Source organism: Penaeus monodon, chromosome 6 (genome assembly GCF_015228065.2).
Source record: "Penaeus monodon isolate SGIC_2016 chromosome 6, NSTDA_Pmon_1, whole genome shotgun sequence".
Lineage (NCBI taxonomy): Eukaryota > Metazoa > Arthropoda > Malacostraca > Decapoda > Penaeidae > Penaeus > Penaeus monodon.
In genome coordinates this window covers 43,319,573-43,337,450 of record NC_051391.1, presented here as the reverse complement: position 1 = coordinate 43,337,450, position 17,878 = coordinate 43,319,573, and the positions used below count along the sequence as shown (strand labels likewise).

At 36.2% G+C, this 17,878-nt stretch overlaps 3 pseudogenes; 1 reads left to right on the top strand and 2 right to left on the bottom strand.

Moving 5' to 3' along the window:
• Positions 1–1,241: 1,241 nt before the first annotated feature.
• On the bottom strand, positions 1,242–2,856 carry LOC119573796 (annotated as a pseudogene).
• Positions 2,857–5,258: 2,402 nt separating this feature from the next.
• On the bottom strand, positions 5,259–6,668 carry LOC119574023 (annotated as a pseudogene).
• A 9,287-nt stretch (positions 6,669–15,955) lies between these two features.
• On the top strand, positions 15,956–17,555 carry LOC119574497 (annotated as a pseudogene).
• Positions 17,556–17,878: the final 323 nt, after the last annotated feature.

Sequence of the window (17,878 nt, the reverse complement as noted above, 5' to 3'; positions counted from 1 at the left end):
ATCTAACACGTACAGCTTATAACAGGCAAAACAAACAAACTTTATCAGGTCACAAGGGCACACATGAGGTCTTCACAGGAGCAGCACCCAACTGCGTCTCTTGGCTTGTTCCTCGCTCCTCCTCTCACAGCCAGTTGCGTCATGTTTGCCCAGGTCCCTTCATGTTAACACATGCCCAGGTCAACCTTTTCATGTTAACCACATGTTTCGCACAGAGACAAAGACCCACTGGCGTAGCAATATATATATATATGCATAATGTTCATATGCATAAAAACAAATTATATATAATATTATATATATATATATATATTATATATATTATATATATATAGCATGCACATACACACACACACACAGACACACACACGCAGCACACGCACAAATGTATACATATGTAAATCTGTCTATCTTTTTATCTATCTATCTCTATTTGTATCTATCTATTTATAACACGTACACATAAACACACACACACACACACACACACACGCATATATATGAACACATATATGTCTACATATCTATGCGTATATATTTGTGTATACATATACATATATGTATATACAAACATATGTGTCTATATATATATATGCATATATTTGTACATTTGTGTGTGTAGGTGTGCGTGTGTTTACATATTTACTTCTGCAAGTATGTATGTTTGTATACATATATACATATGTATACATATATACATATACATCATACTATTAGTTATATATAATATATAATATACTATATATATATATATATATTTGTGTGTGTGTTGATGTGTGTGTGTGGGGTGTGTGGGTGTTGTGGGGGTTTGTGGGGTTTTGGTTGGGGGTTTGTTTTATTTTTTTGTTGTAAATGAATTATAATTTATATATATTATAATATTATAATATTATTATAATATATATATATATATAAAATTTTATATATATATATATATAATATTATATAATATATATACATATATATATATATTTGTATATATATATATAAAATATTTATTAAAAATAAAATATGTGTGTGTGTGTATTGTGTGTGTGTTTATATATACTGAATATCTGTGTATATGTTTTTTGCATCTCTCGTGTAACCATTAGAAAAGAAAAAAATTAAAAAAAAGTTATTTATTTTGCAAATCCAGAGTTTTGTGCCCAACACCGAGAGAACCATTTTTAAATTTTGAACCATTCTGGACGCCTTTTACATTTCGGGTCTAGGAAGTCGCTGACAATTTGGTTCGCGTGTTAGTTCCTTGAGGACGCGAGAACCACGCTGATTGGAGAGTAACCTTGGTTCTGCTGTTTCCCCTTCATTTGGGTGTTGTACTGGTTGTAGAAGCGGTTGTTGTACTGGTTCTGAGGACCGGATCCATAACGGCCAGGAGTTTTGGTTTTGGCTGTAGAGACTTGGGGAAGGCGGTTCAGGTTCTGATTGATGCGGTTGGTTCCATAATGCTGGAAGTTGTACCTGATATTGTTGTTGCGACTGGAAGGCTTGATCGCGGTTCTGCTGGTACTGGTAGCGGTTCGTTGGTACTGTTTGCGGTTCTGTTGTACTGTTCTGGTAAGATGGTCGCGGTTCTGATAGGACTGATCGCGGTTCTGGTAGGACTGATCACGGTTCTGCTGGTACTGGTTAAGATTCTGCTGGAACTGGTTGCGGTTCTCGTAGGACTGATCGCGTTCTGATGGTACTGGTTGCGGTTCTGGTAAGACTGGTCGCTGTTTGTGGTACTGGTTGCGGTTCTGGTATACATTAAAATTCTGGGAGTACTTATTGCGTTTCTGCTGATACCGGTTACGGTTCTGCGAAAATTGGGTAACGGTTCTGCTGTTTTGAGTGCGGTCCTGTTGGGACTCGTTAAGATTCTGAGAATACTGAATGGGTTTCAGCTGGTACTCATTGTAGTCTGCTGGTTCTGATAGCGGTTCTGTGTAATCATTGCTGTATGAGAATATTGGTTGGGTTTCTCTGATATTGATTGCGGTTTTGTTGATATTGATTGCGGTTCGAGAATATTGGATGTTTTCCAAGTTCTGGTTGCGATTTTGTGGGGTATTGGTACTGGTTACGATTCTGTCGGTTTACATCGTAGTTCTGGAGTATTGGCCACGATTTGTTGGTACTGGTTGCGGGTTTGGTGGTAGTTGCTTCCTGTTGGATAGCACTGTACTGCCTGGGCTGAGCCTGCAGCCTCTGCTCCTGTCCCTGGAAAGCCTCGCCTGTGTACTCCTTGCGGACGGTGGCCTGGAAGCCTGTGCCGGGAGCCACCGAGTAGTCGACCACACGCAGAGAGCCGTCGGGGTCCATGACCGAGTACTGACCCACGACCACGTCACCTCGTCGTTCCTCTCGAGCAGACTTCATGTCCCCAGTTGATTTGGCGTCGACCTCGTAAGCCCAAGCGTACTCCGGATTCTGCAAACATCAAATGGTAGTAAAAAAAAAGAAAAGAAGAAGAAAAAAACGTACTACTATTGGCTTATAACGAAAATTTAATATATATATGTATCAAGAAATCAGTGGGATACTAACTGGATCATTGTATTCGACTTGGCCAAGACTGTATTGCAGGGCCATCTCTTCAGAACGTTCTTTGAAGCCTTGGGAGAAGGCTTGGTGGTTCCGGAGGAGTTCTGATGAAGGCTGGAGTCCCTGCTCCACCTCCACGCCTCGTGAATCCAACATATAGGAGCCATCCTGTGCCGCCACCCTTAGGGTAGCGCCTACACATAGTAATATCACCAGTGCTAGCTGCAAGAGGTTAAAGATAAAAAAATATAGAGTTAGATAATTGAATTGTATGTTATACAGAACAGGGAAAAGAAAGAAATACCCATTTTGTACCTTCATGGTGAGGAATACGAGGCTGATGCGGCGACGTCGACGGCGACCGCTTTATGTAGCCAAGCAGTGGCCCCGCCTACCCCGCTCTCGAAGTCTCGGATATCCTGCAAGGTCGGTCCGTCTGCTATCCTCATCCCTATCGCCTGTTTTTATGGCAAGGACATTCCTCCTTGTAGACCATCGATCGCAATTCAGATTTCATTTGAAAAAAGTTTTCAATGACAGAATATAACCTATATATTAAAGATGGAATCAAAGCAAGGTGAAAACTTTTCGAGACCCATGCTTTCATAAAACCCATGGCAACACACACATATATGTATATATGCGTAAATATGTGTGCATGTGTGTTTTTTATGTATGTGTATGAGTGTGTGCACTCATTCACATTCATAAACAATTATATATGAGTGGCCATCTTCATGCATGTCATGCATTTGCAACGATGGCGGTTGTTCTTTTATCTAAAAAAGAAAGAAAGAAAGAAATAAAAAACGTCAGTTCTCTCACAGCACCGAAGAAATCTCGCAAGTGGACAGCCATGATTTTCGGATGGATGAAATGTATTATCTTTTCACTTTGAAAAAGCTACTACGTTATAAAGTGTACTGGTCTTAAAAACGATCCTAAATGTAACCAGCTGCTTCTGTACTAAAGATGATTTCGTTACACTTCCATCCATGCCTGTCATGACAACATCAAACGGTTCTCGTAGTCTGTGTTTGGCGTTTGTTGGTCTTTTTGTTTCAGTGTTACCCTGCATGCCTGGTTTTTTGCATCACACTCTGAGTGTTAGAATTTAGATATATTTATTGATTGTAACTGCATATTTCTTGTGTTCCATTATTGGCGCACAAGTGTTTATTTACTACGCAGCACGGTGTTGAGGCTGATGTACTTGCAAATATTTAGGTGGAAATACTTATAATATTAAAATGTTTCCAAAAGGATATATATATATATTTTTTTTTTGTAATTTCTGTCCCATTTCCAACATTTCCATGGTAGTGACATCTATGGGGCGCATTTATACTGAAGAAATATATAAAATCTCTCAGGGCTAAGATAGAAAAATCTGTTTTATTCCACAGTCGAATTTAATTCTGCGCGACACCGGGTGCACAGTAATCAAAACAACGAAGGGAAAAACAAGAAAACTCACGACTATGCCGAGGCCTTTTAACTGTCTTGTTTCTTCAGGCCTTCGGCATATGCATGTTTTCTTATCCTTCCCTATTTTTTGTTTACTCTCTCCAGCCAAGAATTCTGAACTGGTATACAGAGCTGATGCAAATTAAAACTCCAACACTGGCTCACTGTTAACACCATCTCGGCGATGGCAATAACCTTTCGCGAATCTGATATACTTGCATGGATTGAGATCAGTAGCATGATTTGTTTTGATTTGGATTCGACTGCAATCGTCTTCGGCCTAACGGAAATTGCAGTTATACCTATGTCTTCCAATATATGACTATGAATCCAGGTCACATGTTAGATAAAAGGTAAGGATACGGTTATACCTCCAACGTCATGGTAACTTTAGCATGTTAGAAGTTGCAGTGTTCATCATTATCATTTACTTGATGTTTTGTAAGAAGAAATATATAAAATATATATATATATATATATATTATAATATATATATAATATATATTTAAAATATCAGTACACACCATATATGTACATATATGTACAACACACACACACACACACACACACACACACACACACACACACACACACACACAAACAACAGCCCACACAACATATGTATAATTAAATAATATATATATATATAATTAAAAAACATACACATATGCACACAGACTACAACGCACGCACGACATAATACATATACATGTGAATGTCTATCTATCAATCCGTCTATCGATACTATATCATTTGTAACACCACACACACACACACACACTATATATACATAACAAAAAACACTTGTATTTGTAATATATATCTACATTATATGGACATATAGATATGTATGTATATACAAACACCCCCACCCCCACACACCCACACCCCACCACAAAAAAAAAAATATATATATATATATAATATATAATATATTATATATACTATATATATATATATATATATATTTAAATATAATATATATATATATATATATATATATATATATATATATATATATATATATATATATATATATATATATATATATATATTTACACATATACACACATATAATGTGAATGTATATATACATATAAATACATTGATCTGTTTATATGCATACATATATGTAAATCAATTTATCTGTGTATATATATATATGTGTGTGTGTGTGTGACTGCGTGTGTGTGATTGTATGTGTGGTTGTATATGTGTGATTACAGTGTATCTTTCGAGTAGCCAAAATAAAAGAAAAGAAATTATAAAAAACTTATTTATTTTGCAAGTTCAAAGTTTTTTGCCCAACACCAAGAGATCCATTCTGAACCATTCTGAACGCCTTTTACAGTTCGTGGTCTAGGAAGTCCGTTGGCATTTCGGTTCGCGTTTAGTTCCTTAAGGACGCGAGAACCACGCTGATTGGAGAGTACCCTTGGTTCTGCTGGTCCCTGTTCAGTTGGGTGTTGTACTGGTTGTAGAAGCGGTTGTTTACTGGTTCTGAGAACCGGATCCATAGCGAGCCAGGTAGTTTTGGTTCTGACTGTAGAGACTGGGGGAAGGGCGGTTCAGGTTTTGATTAAGCGGTTGGTTCCATAACGCTGGAAGTTGTACCTGATATTGTTGTTGCGACTGGAAAGGCTTTGATCACGGTTCTGCTGGTACTGGTTGCGGTTCTGTTGGTACTGATTGCGGTTCTGTTGGTACTGATTGCGGTTCTGTTGGTACTGATTCGGTTCTTGGTATGATTGCGATTCTGTTGTACTGGTTCTGGTATCTTTTGAACTGATCGACGGTTCTGCCTGGTACTGGTTACGGTTCTGTTGGAACTGGTTGCGGCTCTGGTAGGACTGATCGCGGTTCTGATAGGACTGGTCCTGGTTTTGTTGGTACTGGTATTGGTAGCGATTCTGTTGGTACTGATTGCGGTTCTGGTATGCATTAAAGTTCTCGGAGTATGATTGCGGTTCTGCTGATATCGGTTACGATTCTGTGAAAACTGGTAACGGTTCTGCTGATTCTGATTACTGTCCTGATGGTACGTGTTGATATTCTGAGAATACTGAATGGGTTTCAGCTGGTACTCATTGTAGTTCTGCTGGTTCTGATAGCGGTTCTGTGGTAATCATTGCTGAACTGAGAATTTTGGGTTGGGGTTTTCTTGATAGGGTTTTGCGGTTTTGTTGAAAATTGTTTGCGGGTTTAAAAAAATTTTTTTTTAATTTTTTCCCGGGTTCGGGTTTGGCTTTTTGGGAGTTTGGACGGGTTTTGCGTTTCGTCTTTTTACATCGTAGTTCTGTGAGAGGGCCCAAACGGTTTTCCGGGTTTCTGGTTGGGGTTTCTGTGAGTACTGGCCACGATTTGTTGGTACTGGTTGCTTTTTCTGTTGGTAGTTCCCTTCCCTGTTGGTAGCACTGTATGCCGGGCCTGAGCTGACCTCTGTCCCCCTTTGGAAACCCTCCCCAGTGAAACCCCTTTGGGGAAACAGGGGCCGGGAAACCCCTGGCGGGACCCAAACCGAGTAGTCGCCACGGAGAGAGCCGCCGGGGGCATGACCGAGTACGGACCCACGACCACGTCACCTCGCTTTCCTCTCGAGAAAACTTCATGTCCCCGGTTGATTTGGCGTCGACCTCGAAGCCCAAGCGTACCCGGGTTCTGCGGGACAACATTAAGTGATTAAAAAAAAAAAAAAAAAAAAAAAAACGTACTACTAGGGGCTTGTGAATAGAAAAAATTGATACACAAAATTAAAAAAAGCAGTGAGGAAACTAACTGGGAATGGTTTTCCGATTTGGCCCAAGACTGTTTTCGGGCTCTCTCTTAAGAGCGTTCTTTGAAGGTTGGAAAAGGGCCCTGGGGTTCTGGGAGAGTTCTGACGTTTGGTTTGGAGCCCCTGTCCCCCTCCACACCTCGTGAATCCAACATATGGGAGCCACCCCTGTCCCGCCACATCAGACCCAGCGCCCACACACCCCTAATATTCCCAATGGCAGCGGCAAGGGGTTTAAAGATAGTAAAAAATAGAGTCAGATCTTTGAATTATATGTTACACAAAAACGGGAGAAAAAAAAAGAAAATTCTCCACTTTTTGCTTCATGAGGGAAGGATCGGGGTTTGATGCGGCGACGTCAACGGCGACCCCCTTTAAAACCCAAGCAGTGACCCCGCCCCCACGTTTCCCGACCGCCCGGGGAAAATCCACAAGGTCAGTCAGTCGGGCCATTCTCCCAAAATGTCTGTTATGGAAAGAACTTTAAATCGAATTTCAGTTTTCTTTTGAAATTTTTTAAAATTTTTATGGACAATATAATTACATATTAAAAAATTTTTCCCAAAACCCTGCTTTCATAAAACCCGTGGTTTCACAACACAAAATATATAGTTTATATGTAAGGGTAGTGTGTGGTGGTTTTTTTTGTGTATGTGGTTTTTGATTTTTAAACTTGTGAATTTTTGTGTATATATATAAAAAAGGGAAATTAAACGAGTATTTTATAAGGGGCCCGTCGCCCATAAAGAATTTTCTTTACTTTCCCAAAACGACGGTGCTGTTTCATAATAATAATAATAAAAAAATAAAAAATAATAATAATAATAATAAAAATAAGTCAATTTTTTAACAGAAAACGAAGAAATAACGCAAGGGGAAAAAAACCATGTTTTTCGATAAATTGAAAGGTTTTATTTTTCCTTTTTGAAAAAAAGCTACAACGAAATTTAAAATTTTAAAGATCCAATAATGACTAAACTTTTAGTAATATCGTTTTCCCTGAAAGTATCATTTTTAAGTCCCCCCAAAAATTTGGGCCTCACACGGTTTTCTGGTTTATTTTATTTTTTTTCTCCCCACAGTAAATATTTTTTGATATGTGTACTTGAAAAATTTATTTATTGTTATACTTAATTGACAAATGTTTTTTATTTGATAGTGTTGTCAAAATTTTTGAAGCCTCAGTCCGTTGAAATAAAAGTATTCACGTAAAAAATATGCAAATTCAAGCAAGCAAGCAATATACAAAGACCCCCAAAAACGGAATTATTTTTTAAAACCCTTCATATTATCCAAATCCTTTCTAGTTTGTCTTCTGCAAACGGAAAGCTTTAATGACTAATGAATACAGTTGGTTTAAAAAGTGTTTTTTTGGTCCGCGGTAAAGTGTTGAGGTTAATTTTCATAAAATTTTTTAGTAGGAACTATTATAATTTAGATTTTCATTGTAATTCTGCCCCATTTTTCCAACTTTTCCAAGGTGATACCACTAAGGAGTGTGTAATACTAAAAAAAATATAAAATCTATCTAAATCAAAGATGATAAATAAGTTCTATTTTTTCCAAACGCCCAAAAGAATACTGCGCAAACCGGGTGAACATTAACAAACAACAAAAGGAACGAACAAGGGTGAACAGAAACCCCAAAAAACAACGAAGGGAGATATGCCGGGGGCCCTTTTTGGGCAGTCTTGTTTTTTGGGGGCCCTTTTGGCATTTTTCATTTTTTCTTACCCTTTCCCTACTTTTGTTTTTTTTCCCCAGCATAAATTTTCTAAAATTCTGAAGGGTTTGATGCATCACTGGCTCACCTGGAAAACACCATCTCGGCGATACCCAATAATCTTTATTTAACACGTTTTACGAATTTATGAATATTTGCGGGGAAATTAATATGAGTAGCAAGCTTTGTTTTTTTTTGGGGAATTCGACTGAAATCGTCTTCAGCCAAACGCAGACAAAATTTTTACCTATGTTTTTAAATATAAGGGGTATTTAACCCAGGTTTCCCCACATGTTAGATAAAAAAATAAAGGATACGTCCTGGTAACTTTTGCATGTGGGTAAAAAAAAAATGTTGGGAAATTGGGAAAGTTCTTTATCATTATAATTTTCCCTTTAGTCTGTAAGAAGAAAAAAAGGGATTATAATTATATATAATATAATATAAAATATTATATAAATATAAATGGTTTTTGGGGTGTGTGTGTTTTTCTGAAACAAACCATCTCTCTCTCTCCTCTCTCTCTTCTCATCTCCCCTTTTCTTATATATAAAATATAATTAAAATATATAAATATATAATAACATATAATTTTAAAATTTTCAAAAGTTTTCATTTAAAATTTTAAAACAATTTTACAAAACATAAAAACATACATTAAAAATATATAATATAATATATATATAAATTTTTATATAATATATTACATATATTTTAAAATATATATATATATATGGATATATATATATATATATATATATATATTTTATAAAAAATTGTGTGTGTGGGGTGTGTGGGGTGTGGTGTGGGGTGTGTGTGTGGTGTGTGTATGAAAGTATAAATATTAATATTATTATATATATATATATAATATATAATTTTATATTTTTTATATATAAAGAGACAGTATATATTTTAAAATAATAAAAATATAATTTTAATATATATATAATAAATATATATATATATTAAATAACATACCAAAATATATATATATATATAATTTTAATATAATATTTTATAATATATATATATAAATAGCATAATGTTCATATGCATGTATGTTTTTATAATAATAATAATATATATATATATACAACAAGGGATAGGGAAAATTTGGCATATAAATTAATATATTTATATAATAATATTATATATATAAAAATAATTTTTAGGGGATGTATTATTTTTAAAATATATATATATATATATATATATATATATATATATATATGGATATATATATATATAATTTCTGTCTTTTAATTTTAATATAATTAAAATATATAATATAATAAATATTTTATATTATTAAAATAAATAATGCTACCCCACACACACAAACACACACCACACACACACACACCCAAAAACAACACAAAAATAATATTATATATATGAGAAAATATATATAAAACATATATATATATATATATATTAAAATGTATATATAATATTATATATATTAAATATATATATAAAATATTTATATGTTTTTTATATGTTTTGATATATGTTAAAATATGTATGTAAAATTATGTATATATAAAATGTTATATAAATAATATTAATTTTATAATATATAATTTTATATAAGGAGAGAGAAGAAGAGGAGAGAAACGAGAGAGAGAGAGAGATGGATTTGATATTTCAGATACACACACACACACAAACAACATTATATATATATATATTTTTATAAAATATATATATATTATATATATATATAAACTTTTCCCTTTTTACAAGAATCAAAGGGAAAAGGGTAATGATCAAGAACATTTCAATTCAAAAAGTTTTACCCCCATGCTAAAGTTACCAGGGACGATTTTCCTTTCCTTTTTTTTCCCAAAAAATTTCGGGGCCTGGGTTAACTCCAATATATGAAAGCATAGGGATAAATTTTTCTTTTCGTTGGGGAAGACGATTGCAGTCGGGAAACCAAATAAAAAAAAGTTTTACTTTATATTAATCCCTGCAAGTATATCATATTCGTTTATCGTAGTTTTTAAAAAAAGATTTTTTTCTATCGCCCAGATGGTTTTTCCAGGTGAGCCAGGATGCATCAAAAGTTTAGAAAAATTTTAGAAATTTTATGCTGGAGAAAAAAAAACAAAAAGTAGGGAAAAGGGTAAGAAAAACATGAATATGCCCAAGGCCGAAGAAACAAGGACTGCCCAAAAGGGCCCCGGCATAGTCGTCCCTTCGTTGGGTTTTTTTTTAAATTTTACCCCTTTTTCGTTCCTTCGTTTGGTTTTTTTAATGTTCAAACCCCCTGTGCGCAGTATTTATTTTGACTGTGGAATAAAAAGATGATTTATCTATTTAGGGTTGAGATAGAAATATTTTTTCAGTATTACTACACTCCTTTGATGGTACAACCCTTGGGGAAAAAGTGTGGGAAGGGAATGGGACAGAAATTCAATGAAAAATCTAATAATTTTAAAAGTTTACTAAAAAAATTTTATGAACATCAGCCCCAACACTGACCGGGGGACTTAAAAAAAACACTTTTAAACCCAAAACTTTTATTCATTCCCGTTTAAAGTTTCCGTCAGCAAGGGGAAGGGCGGGTTTTTGAGGGATATGTATAATGGGTTTACAAAAAATAAATTTCCCTTTTTTGTGCTTTGGGAAAATGCTTGCTTGCTTGAGATTTGCATATTTTTTTTACGTGAATAATTATAACAACGGGGCTGAGGACTTACAAAAATTTTGAAAAGTATGCAAAAAAACCCAAAAATTCGCAATTAAGTATAACAAATAAATTTTACAAAAATAACATATCAAAAAAATATTTACTGTGGGGAGAAAGAAAAAAACCCGTTAAAAACCCAAAGCCCTGATAGGGGCCCAAATTTTTAGGGGGGACTATAATATGATACATTTCAGGGGAAACTACGATATTTTAAGTTTAGGGATCATTATTAGGATCCCGTTAAAATTTTTTACGTTGTTTGCTTTTTCAAAAGGGAAAAATAAAAACCTTTTAAACATTTGAAAATCATGGGTTTTCATTGCCCTTTTTTCTTCGTTTCTGTTTAAAGAATTGACTTAAATTTTTATTTATTATTTTTTATTTATTATTATTATTATTTTTATTTTGAAAAAAGCAACCCTCGGTTTTGAATGTATGACATTCATTTTTGAAGACGGCCACTTATAATACTCTTTATCCATTTTTATATTATACACACAAATATACACAAATTAACACTCAAAAAACACAACCCTACACAAATAAAACAAAAAAACACATTTCGTTTTACATATTTATCTATAATGGTGTTTTGTGAAGCCACGGGTTTTTTGGGAAAAGATGGGTCTGGAAAATTTTCTAATGTAGATTTTTTTTGTAAATAAAATTTAAAAAATTTCAAAATAAAAATCTAATTTTTACGAAATGTTTGTAAACAACGATATGGAGGGAAAGCAGAATAGACCTTGTAGGATATCCTGGGGGGGTTGGGCGGGTCACTGTTTTGGCTATATAAATGGTTCGCCCGATCACCCTCTTTCCCTCACAAAAGGAAGAAGGGGAGAATATTCTTTCTTTCTGTCTGTTAAAAAAAATTTCAATAATCGACTTATTTTTTTTATTTTTAACCTCTTGAGCTCCCCTTGGTAATAATGGTGGGGGGCGCGCTCTGAAGTGGGCACGGGATGGCCCCTATATTTGGATTCACGAGGTTGGAGGGGGGGAGCAGGGACCCAACCTTGTCAGAACTCTCCCAGCCCACCGGCCTTTCCCAACCCTTAAAAAAACGCTCTAAAGAGAGGCCCTGAAAATACAGTTTTGGCCAAGTCGAATACAAGATCAGTTAGACCCTTTTTTAATATGTTATCAGATTTCTTTTTTCAAAGCCAGTAGTTACTTTTTTTTTTTTTTTTTTTAATACTTAATGTTGTTGCAAAAACCGGGGGAGACGTTGGGCTTCGAGGTCGACGCCAAATAAACCCGGGGACATGAATTTCTGCTCGAGGGGAACGCGAGGTGACGTGGTCGTGGGCAGTATCGGTCATGGCCCCCGAGGTCTCTGCGCGGGGCGATATCGGGGGGCCCCGGAAAGGTTTCCCAGGCCCCGTCCGCAAGGGTACACGGGAGGCTTTCCAAGGGCAGGAGCAGGGGGCCAGCTCAGGCCAGGCAGTACAGTGTATCAAACGGGGAAGCAACTACCAAAAAAACGCAAACATCCCAACAGAACCCGGGGCAGTCTCACAGAACCGAAACCAGTACCGGGAAAACCGGGCCCAATACTACAGAAACAGTAAAAGAAGAAAAGCAACCAGTACCCAAAATCACAAAATCGCAACCAGAAAAACCCCCAAAAAAGTAACCAATATTCTCAGAACCCCAAACATTCAAAAAGAACCCCAATCAATATCAAGGAAAAAAAGCAACCCAAATTTCAGTCAGCAATGATTACCCAAAAGAACGCTATCAGAAACCCGCAGAATACAAGAGTACCGCTGAAAAACCCCTTTCAGTATTTCAGAATATCAACCCGTACCAAAGGACAAAAATCAGAATCAGCAGAACCGTTCCATTTTTTACAGAATCGTAAACGTTCAGCAGAACCGCAACAATACTCCGGAACTTTTAAAGTACCAGACGCAATCAGTACAACGAATGTACCAATACCCTACCCAAAAAAACCAGGACCAAATCCCATCAGAAGCGATCAGTCCTACCAGAACCGCACAGCAAAAAGACCGTAACCCCGTACCCCCCCGACCGGATCAGTTTAACCCGAAAAGCGACCAGTCCTACCCGAACCCCGTACAAAAGAACGCAATCAGTACCAAAGAACCGAACAGTACCAACAGAACCGCAACAGTACCAACGAACGGCAATCAAATACAACAAACCGCAACCAGTACCAGCAGAACCTGACGCCCTTTCCCCGCACAAACAAAATATCAGGACAATTTCCCGCGTTTTAAAAAACCCCTTTAACAAAAAACCGAAAAGCCCCCCCGAAAAGGGCAGAACCAAAATACCCCTCCTTGGGGGCCCGGTCTAGAACCTAAAAAAAAAACCCCCAAAAAAACCAATGAAAGGGGCCCCGCAGAACCAAGGATTCCAGTCAGGTGGTCTCGGGTTCAAGGGAACTAAAAAAGGAAACCCAAAATCCAACAAATTCAAAACCACAATAAAAGCGTCAAACAAAACTTTGGGGGGTTAAACAAAAAATTGAACTTGCAAAAAAATAAGTTTTTTATAATTCTTTTCTTTATTTTGGTATAAAAATAAGTGAAAAATATAAAAATTTAAATAAAAATAAAAAAACAATATACAAGAGAAATTGAATTTACTTATATTTTGGTATATTAGAAATAAATTATTTATATAGTATTATAAATTAATTATATTTTTATGTTATAAATTTATATATATATATATATATATTATATATATATAATATATATATATTTTAATAATTTATATATATTAATTTGATATATATATATTTTGTTTTATTTGGTTGTGGTGTTTGTTTTGTGTTTATTATAATATATATTTTAAACATATATTTATATTAATATATGGGTGGTGTGTTTTTTTACATAAATGTATATTAAATATAATAGAATTTAAATTATATGTTTATGTGTGGTGGTGGGGGTGTGTGGTTTTGTGGCATAATTAGTATGATAGAGGATTATAATAAATTTTACTTTAAATATTAATATTGGGGTGGTGTGTGTGCTATGTTGTGTTGTTTTCTGTTTTTTGTGTGTGTTTGGTTTTGTGTGTGTGTGTGTGTGTGTGTGTGTGTGTGATTTTTAAAAATATGTACAATATGTGTGTGTACTGTATATATATATATAATATATATATATATTATATATATAATAAATATATATATATATATATATTTTCTTACAAGACATCAAGTAAATGATAATGAGAACACGAAAACTTCTAACATGCTAAAGTTTACCAGACGTATGGAGGTATAACCGTATCCTTTACCTTTTATCTAACATGTGCCCTGGAGTTCATAGTCATATTTTGGAAGACATAGGTATAATCTGCAATGCCGTTAGGCCGAAGACGATTGCAGTCGAATCCAAATCAAAAAAATCATGCTACTGATCTCAATCCATGCAAGTATATCAGATTCGCGAAAGGTTATTGCCATCGCCGAGATGGTGTTAACAGTGAGCCAGTGTTGGAGTTTTAATTTTCATCAGCTCTGTATACCCGTTCAGAATTCTTGGCTGGAGAGAGTAAACAAAAAGTAGGGAGGATAAGAAAACATGCATATGCCGAAGGCCTGAAGAAACAAGACAGTTAAAAGGCCTCGGCATAGTCGTGAGTTTTCTTGTTTTTCCCTTCGTTTTTTTGATTACTGTGCACCCCGGGGTCGCGCAGAATTAAATTCGACTGTGGAAAAAAAGATTTTTCTATCTTAGCCCTGAGAGATTTTATTATTTCTTCAGTATAAATGCGCCCCATAGAGTCACTACCATGGAAATGTGTGGAAAAAGGGACAGAAATTACAAAAAAAAAAATATATATATCCTTTTGGAAACATTTAATATTATAAGTATTTCCACTAAATATTTGCAAGTACATCAGCCTCAACACCCTGCTGCGTAGTAAAATAAACACTTGTGCGCCAATAATGGAACACAAGAAATATGAAATTACAATCAATAAAATATATCTAAATTCTAACACTCAGTGTGATGCAAAAAACCCGGCATGCAGGGTAACACTGAAAAAAAAAGACCAACAAAACGCCAACACAAAAGACTACGAGAACCGTTTGATGTTGTCAGACAGGCATGGATGGAAGTGTAACGAAAATCATCTTTAGTACAGAAGCAGCTGGTTACATTTAGGATCGTTTTAAGACCAGTACACTTTATAACGTAGTAAACTTTTCAAGTGAAAAGATAATACATTTCATCCATCCGAAAATCATGGCTGTCCACTTGCGAGATTTCTTCGGTGCTGTGAGAGAACTGACGTTTTTTATTTCTTTCTTTCTTTCTTTTTAGATAAAAGAACAACCGCCATCGTTGCAAATGCATGACATGCATGAAGATGGCCACTCATATATACTTGTTTATGAATGTGAATGAGTGCACACACTCATACACATACATAAAAAACACACATGCACACATATTTACGCATATATACATATATGTGTGTGTTGCCATGGGTTTTATGAAAGCATGGGTCTGGAAAAGTTTTCACCTTGCTTTGATTCCATCTTTATATATAGGTTATATTCTGTCATTGAAAAACTTTTTTCAAATGAAATCTGAATTGCGATCGATGGTCTACAAGGAGGAATGTCCTTGCCATAAAAACAGGCGATAGGGATGAGGATAGCAGACGGACCGACCTTGCAGGATATCCGAGACTTCGAGAGCGGGGTAGGCGGGGCCACTGCTTGGCTATATAAAGCGGTCGCCGTCGACGTCGCCGCATCAGCCTCGTATTCCTCACCATGAAGGTACAAAATAGGTATTTCTTTCTTTTCCCTGTTCTGTATAACATACAATTCAATTATCTAACTCTATATTTTTTTATCTTTAACCTCTTGCAGCTAGCACTGGTGATATTACTATGTGTAGGCGCTACCCTAAGGGTGGCGGCACAGGATGGCTCCTATATGTTGGATTCACGAGGCGTGGAGGTGGAGCAGGGACTCCAGCCTTCATCAGAACTCCTCCGGAACCACCAAGCCTTCTCCCAAGGCTTCAAAGAACGTTCTGAAGAGATGGCCCTGCAATACAGTCTTGGCCAAGTCGAATACAATGATCCAGTTAGTATCCCACTGATTTCTTGATACATATATATTTTAAAATTTTTCGTTATAAGCCAATAGTAGTACGTTTTTTCTCTTCTTTTCTTTTTTTACTACCATTGATGTTTGCAGAATCCGGATTTACGCTTGGGCTTACGAGGTCGACGCCAAATCAACTGGGGACATGAAGTCTGCTCGAGAGGAACGACGAGGTGACGTGGTCGTGGGTCAGTACTCGGTCATGGACCCCGACGGCTCTCTGCGTGTGGTCGACTACTCGGTGGCTCCCGGCACAGGCTTCCAGGCCACCGTCCGCAAGGAGTACACAGGCGAGGCTTTCCAGGGACAGGAGCAGGGGACTGCAGGCTCAGACCAGGCAGTACAGTGCTATCCAACAGGGAAGCAACTACCAACGAACCGCAACCCGTACCAACAGAATCGTGGCCAATACTCACAGAACTACGATGTAAACCGACAGAATCGTAACCAGTACCAATACTCACAAAATCGCAACCAGAACTTGGAAAACATCCAATATTCTCAGAACCGCAATCAATATCAACAGAACCGCAATCAATATCAGAGAAACCGCAACCAATATTCTCAGTACAGCAATGATTACCAACAGAACCGCTATCAGAACCAGCAGAACTACAATGAGTACCAGCTGAAACCCATTCAGTATTCTCAGAATCTTAACGAGTACCAACAGGACCGCACTCAGAATCAGCAGAACCGTTACCAATTTTCGCAGAACCGTAACCGGTATCAGCAGAATCGCAATAAGTACTCCCAGAATTTTAATGTATACCAGAACCGCAACCAGTTCCAGCAGAATCTTAACCAGTACCAGCAGAACCGTGATCAGTCCTACCAGAACCGCGATCAGTCCTATCAGAACCGCGACCAGTCTTACCAGAAACAGTACCAACAGAACCGCAATCAGTACCAACAGAACCGCTACCAGTACCAGCAGAACCGCGATCAAAGCCTTTCCAGTCGCAACAACAATATCAGGTACAACTTCCAGCATTATGGAACCAACCGCATCAATCAGAACCTGAACCGCCCCTTTCCCCCAAGTCTCTACAGCCAGAACCAAAACTACCTGGCCCGTTATGGATCCGGTCCTCAGAACCAGTACAACAACCGCTTCTACAACCAGTACAACACCCAACTGAAAGGGAATCAGCAGAACCAAGGTTACTCTCCAATCAGCGTGGTTCTCGCGTCCTCAAGGAACTAACACGCGAACCAAATTGTCAGCGGACTTCCTAGACCACGAAATGTAAAAGGCGTCAGAATGGTTCAAAATTTAAAAATGGTTCTCTCGGTGATGGGCACAATACTCTGGACTTCTTGCAAAATAAATAACTTTTTTATAATTTGTTTTCTTTTCTAATGGTTACACGAGAGATGCAAACACATATACACAGATATTCAGTATATATAAACACACACACACACACACACACACACAAAATTTTATATATTATAATATATATATATAGTAATATATATATATATTTTATATATATATTATATATATATATTTTAAAATATATTTTTTATAATAAAATTAATATAATAATTATTTTTTATATTAAAAATATTAAA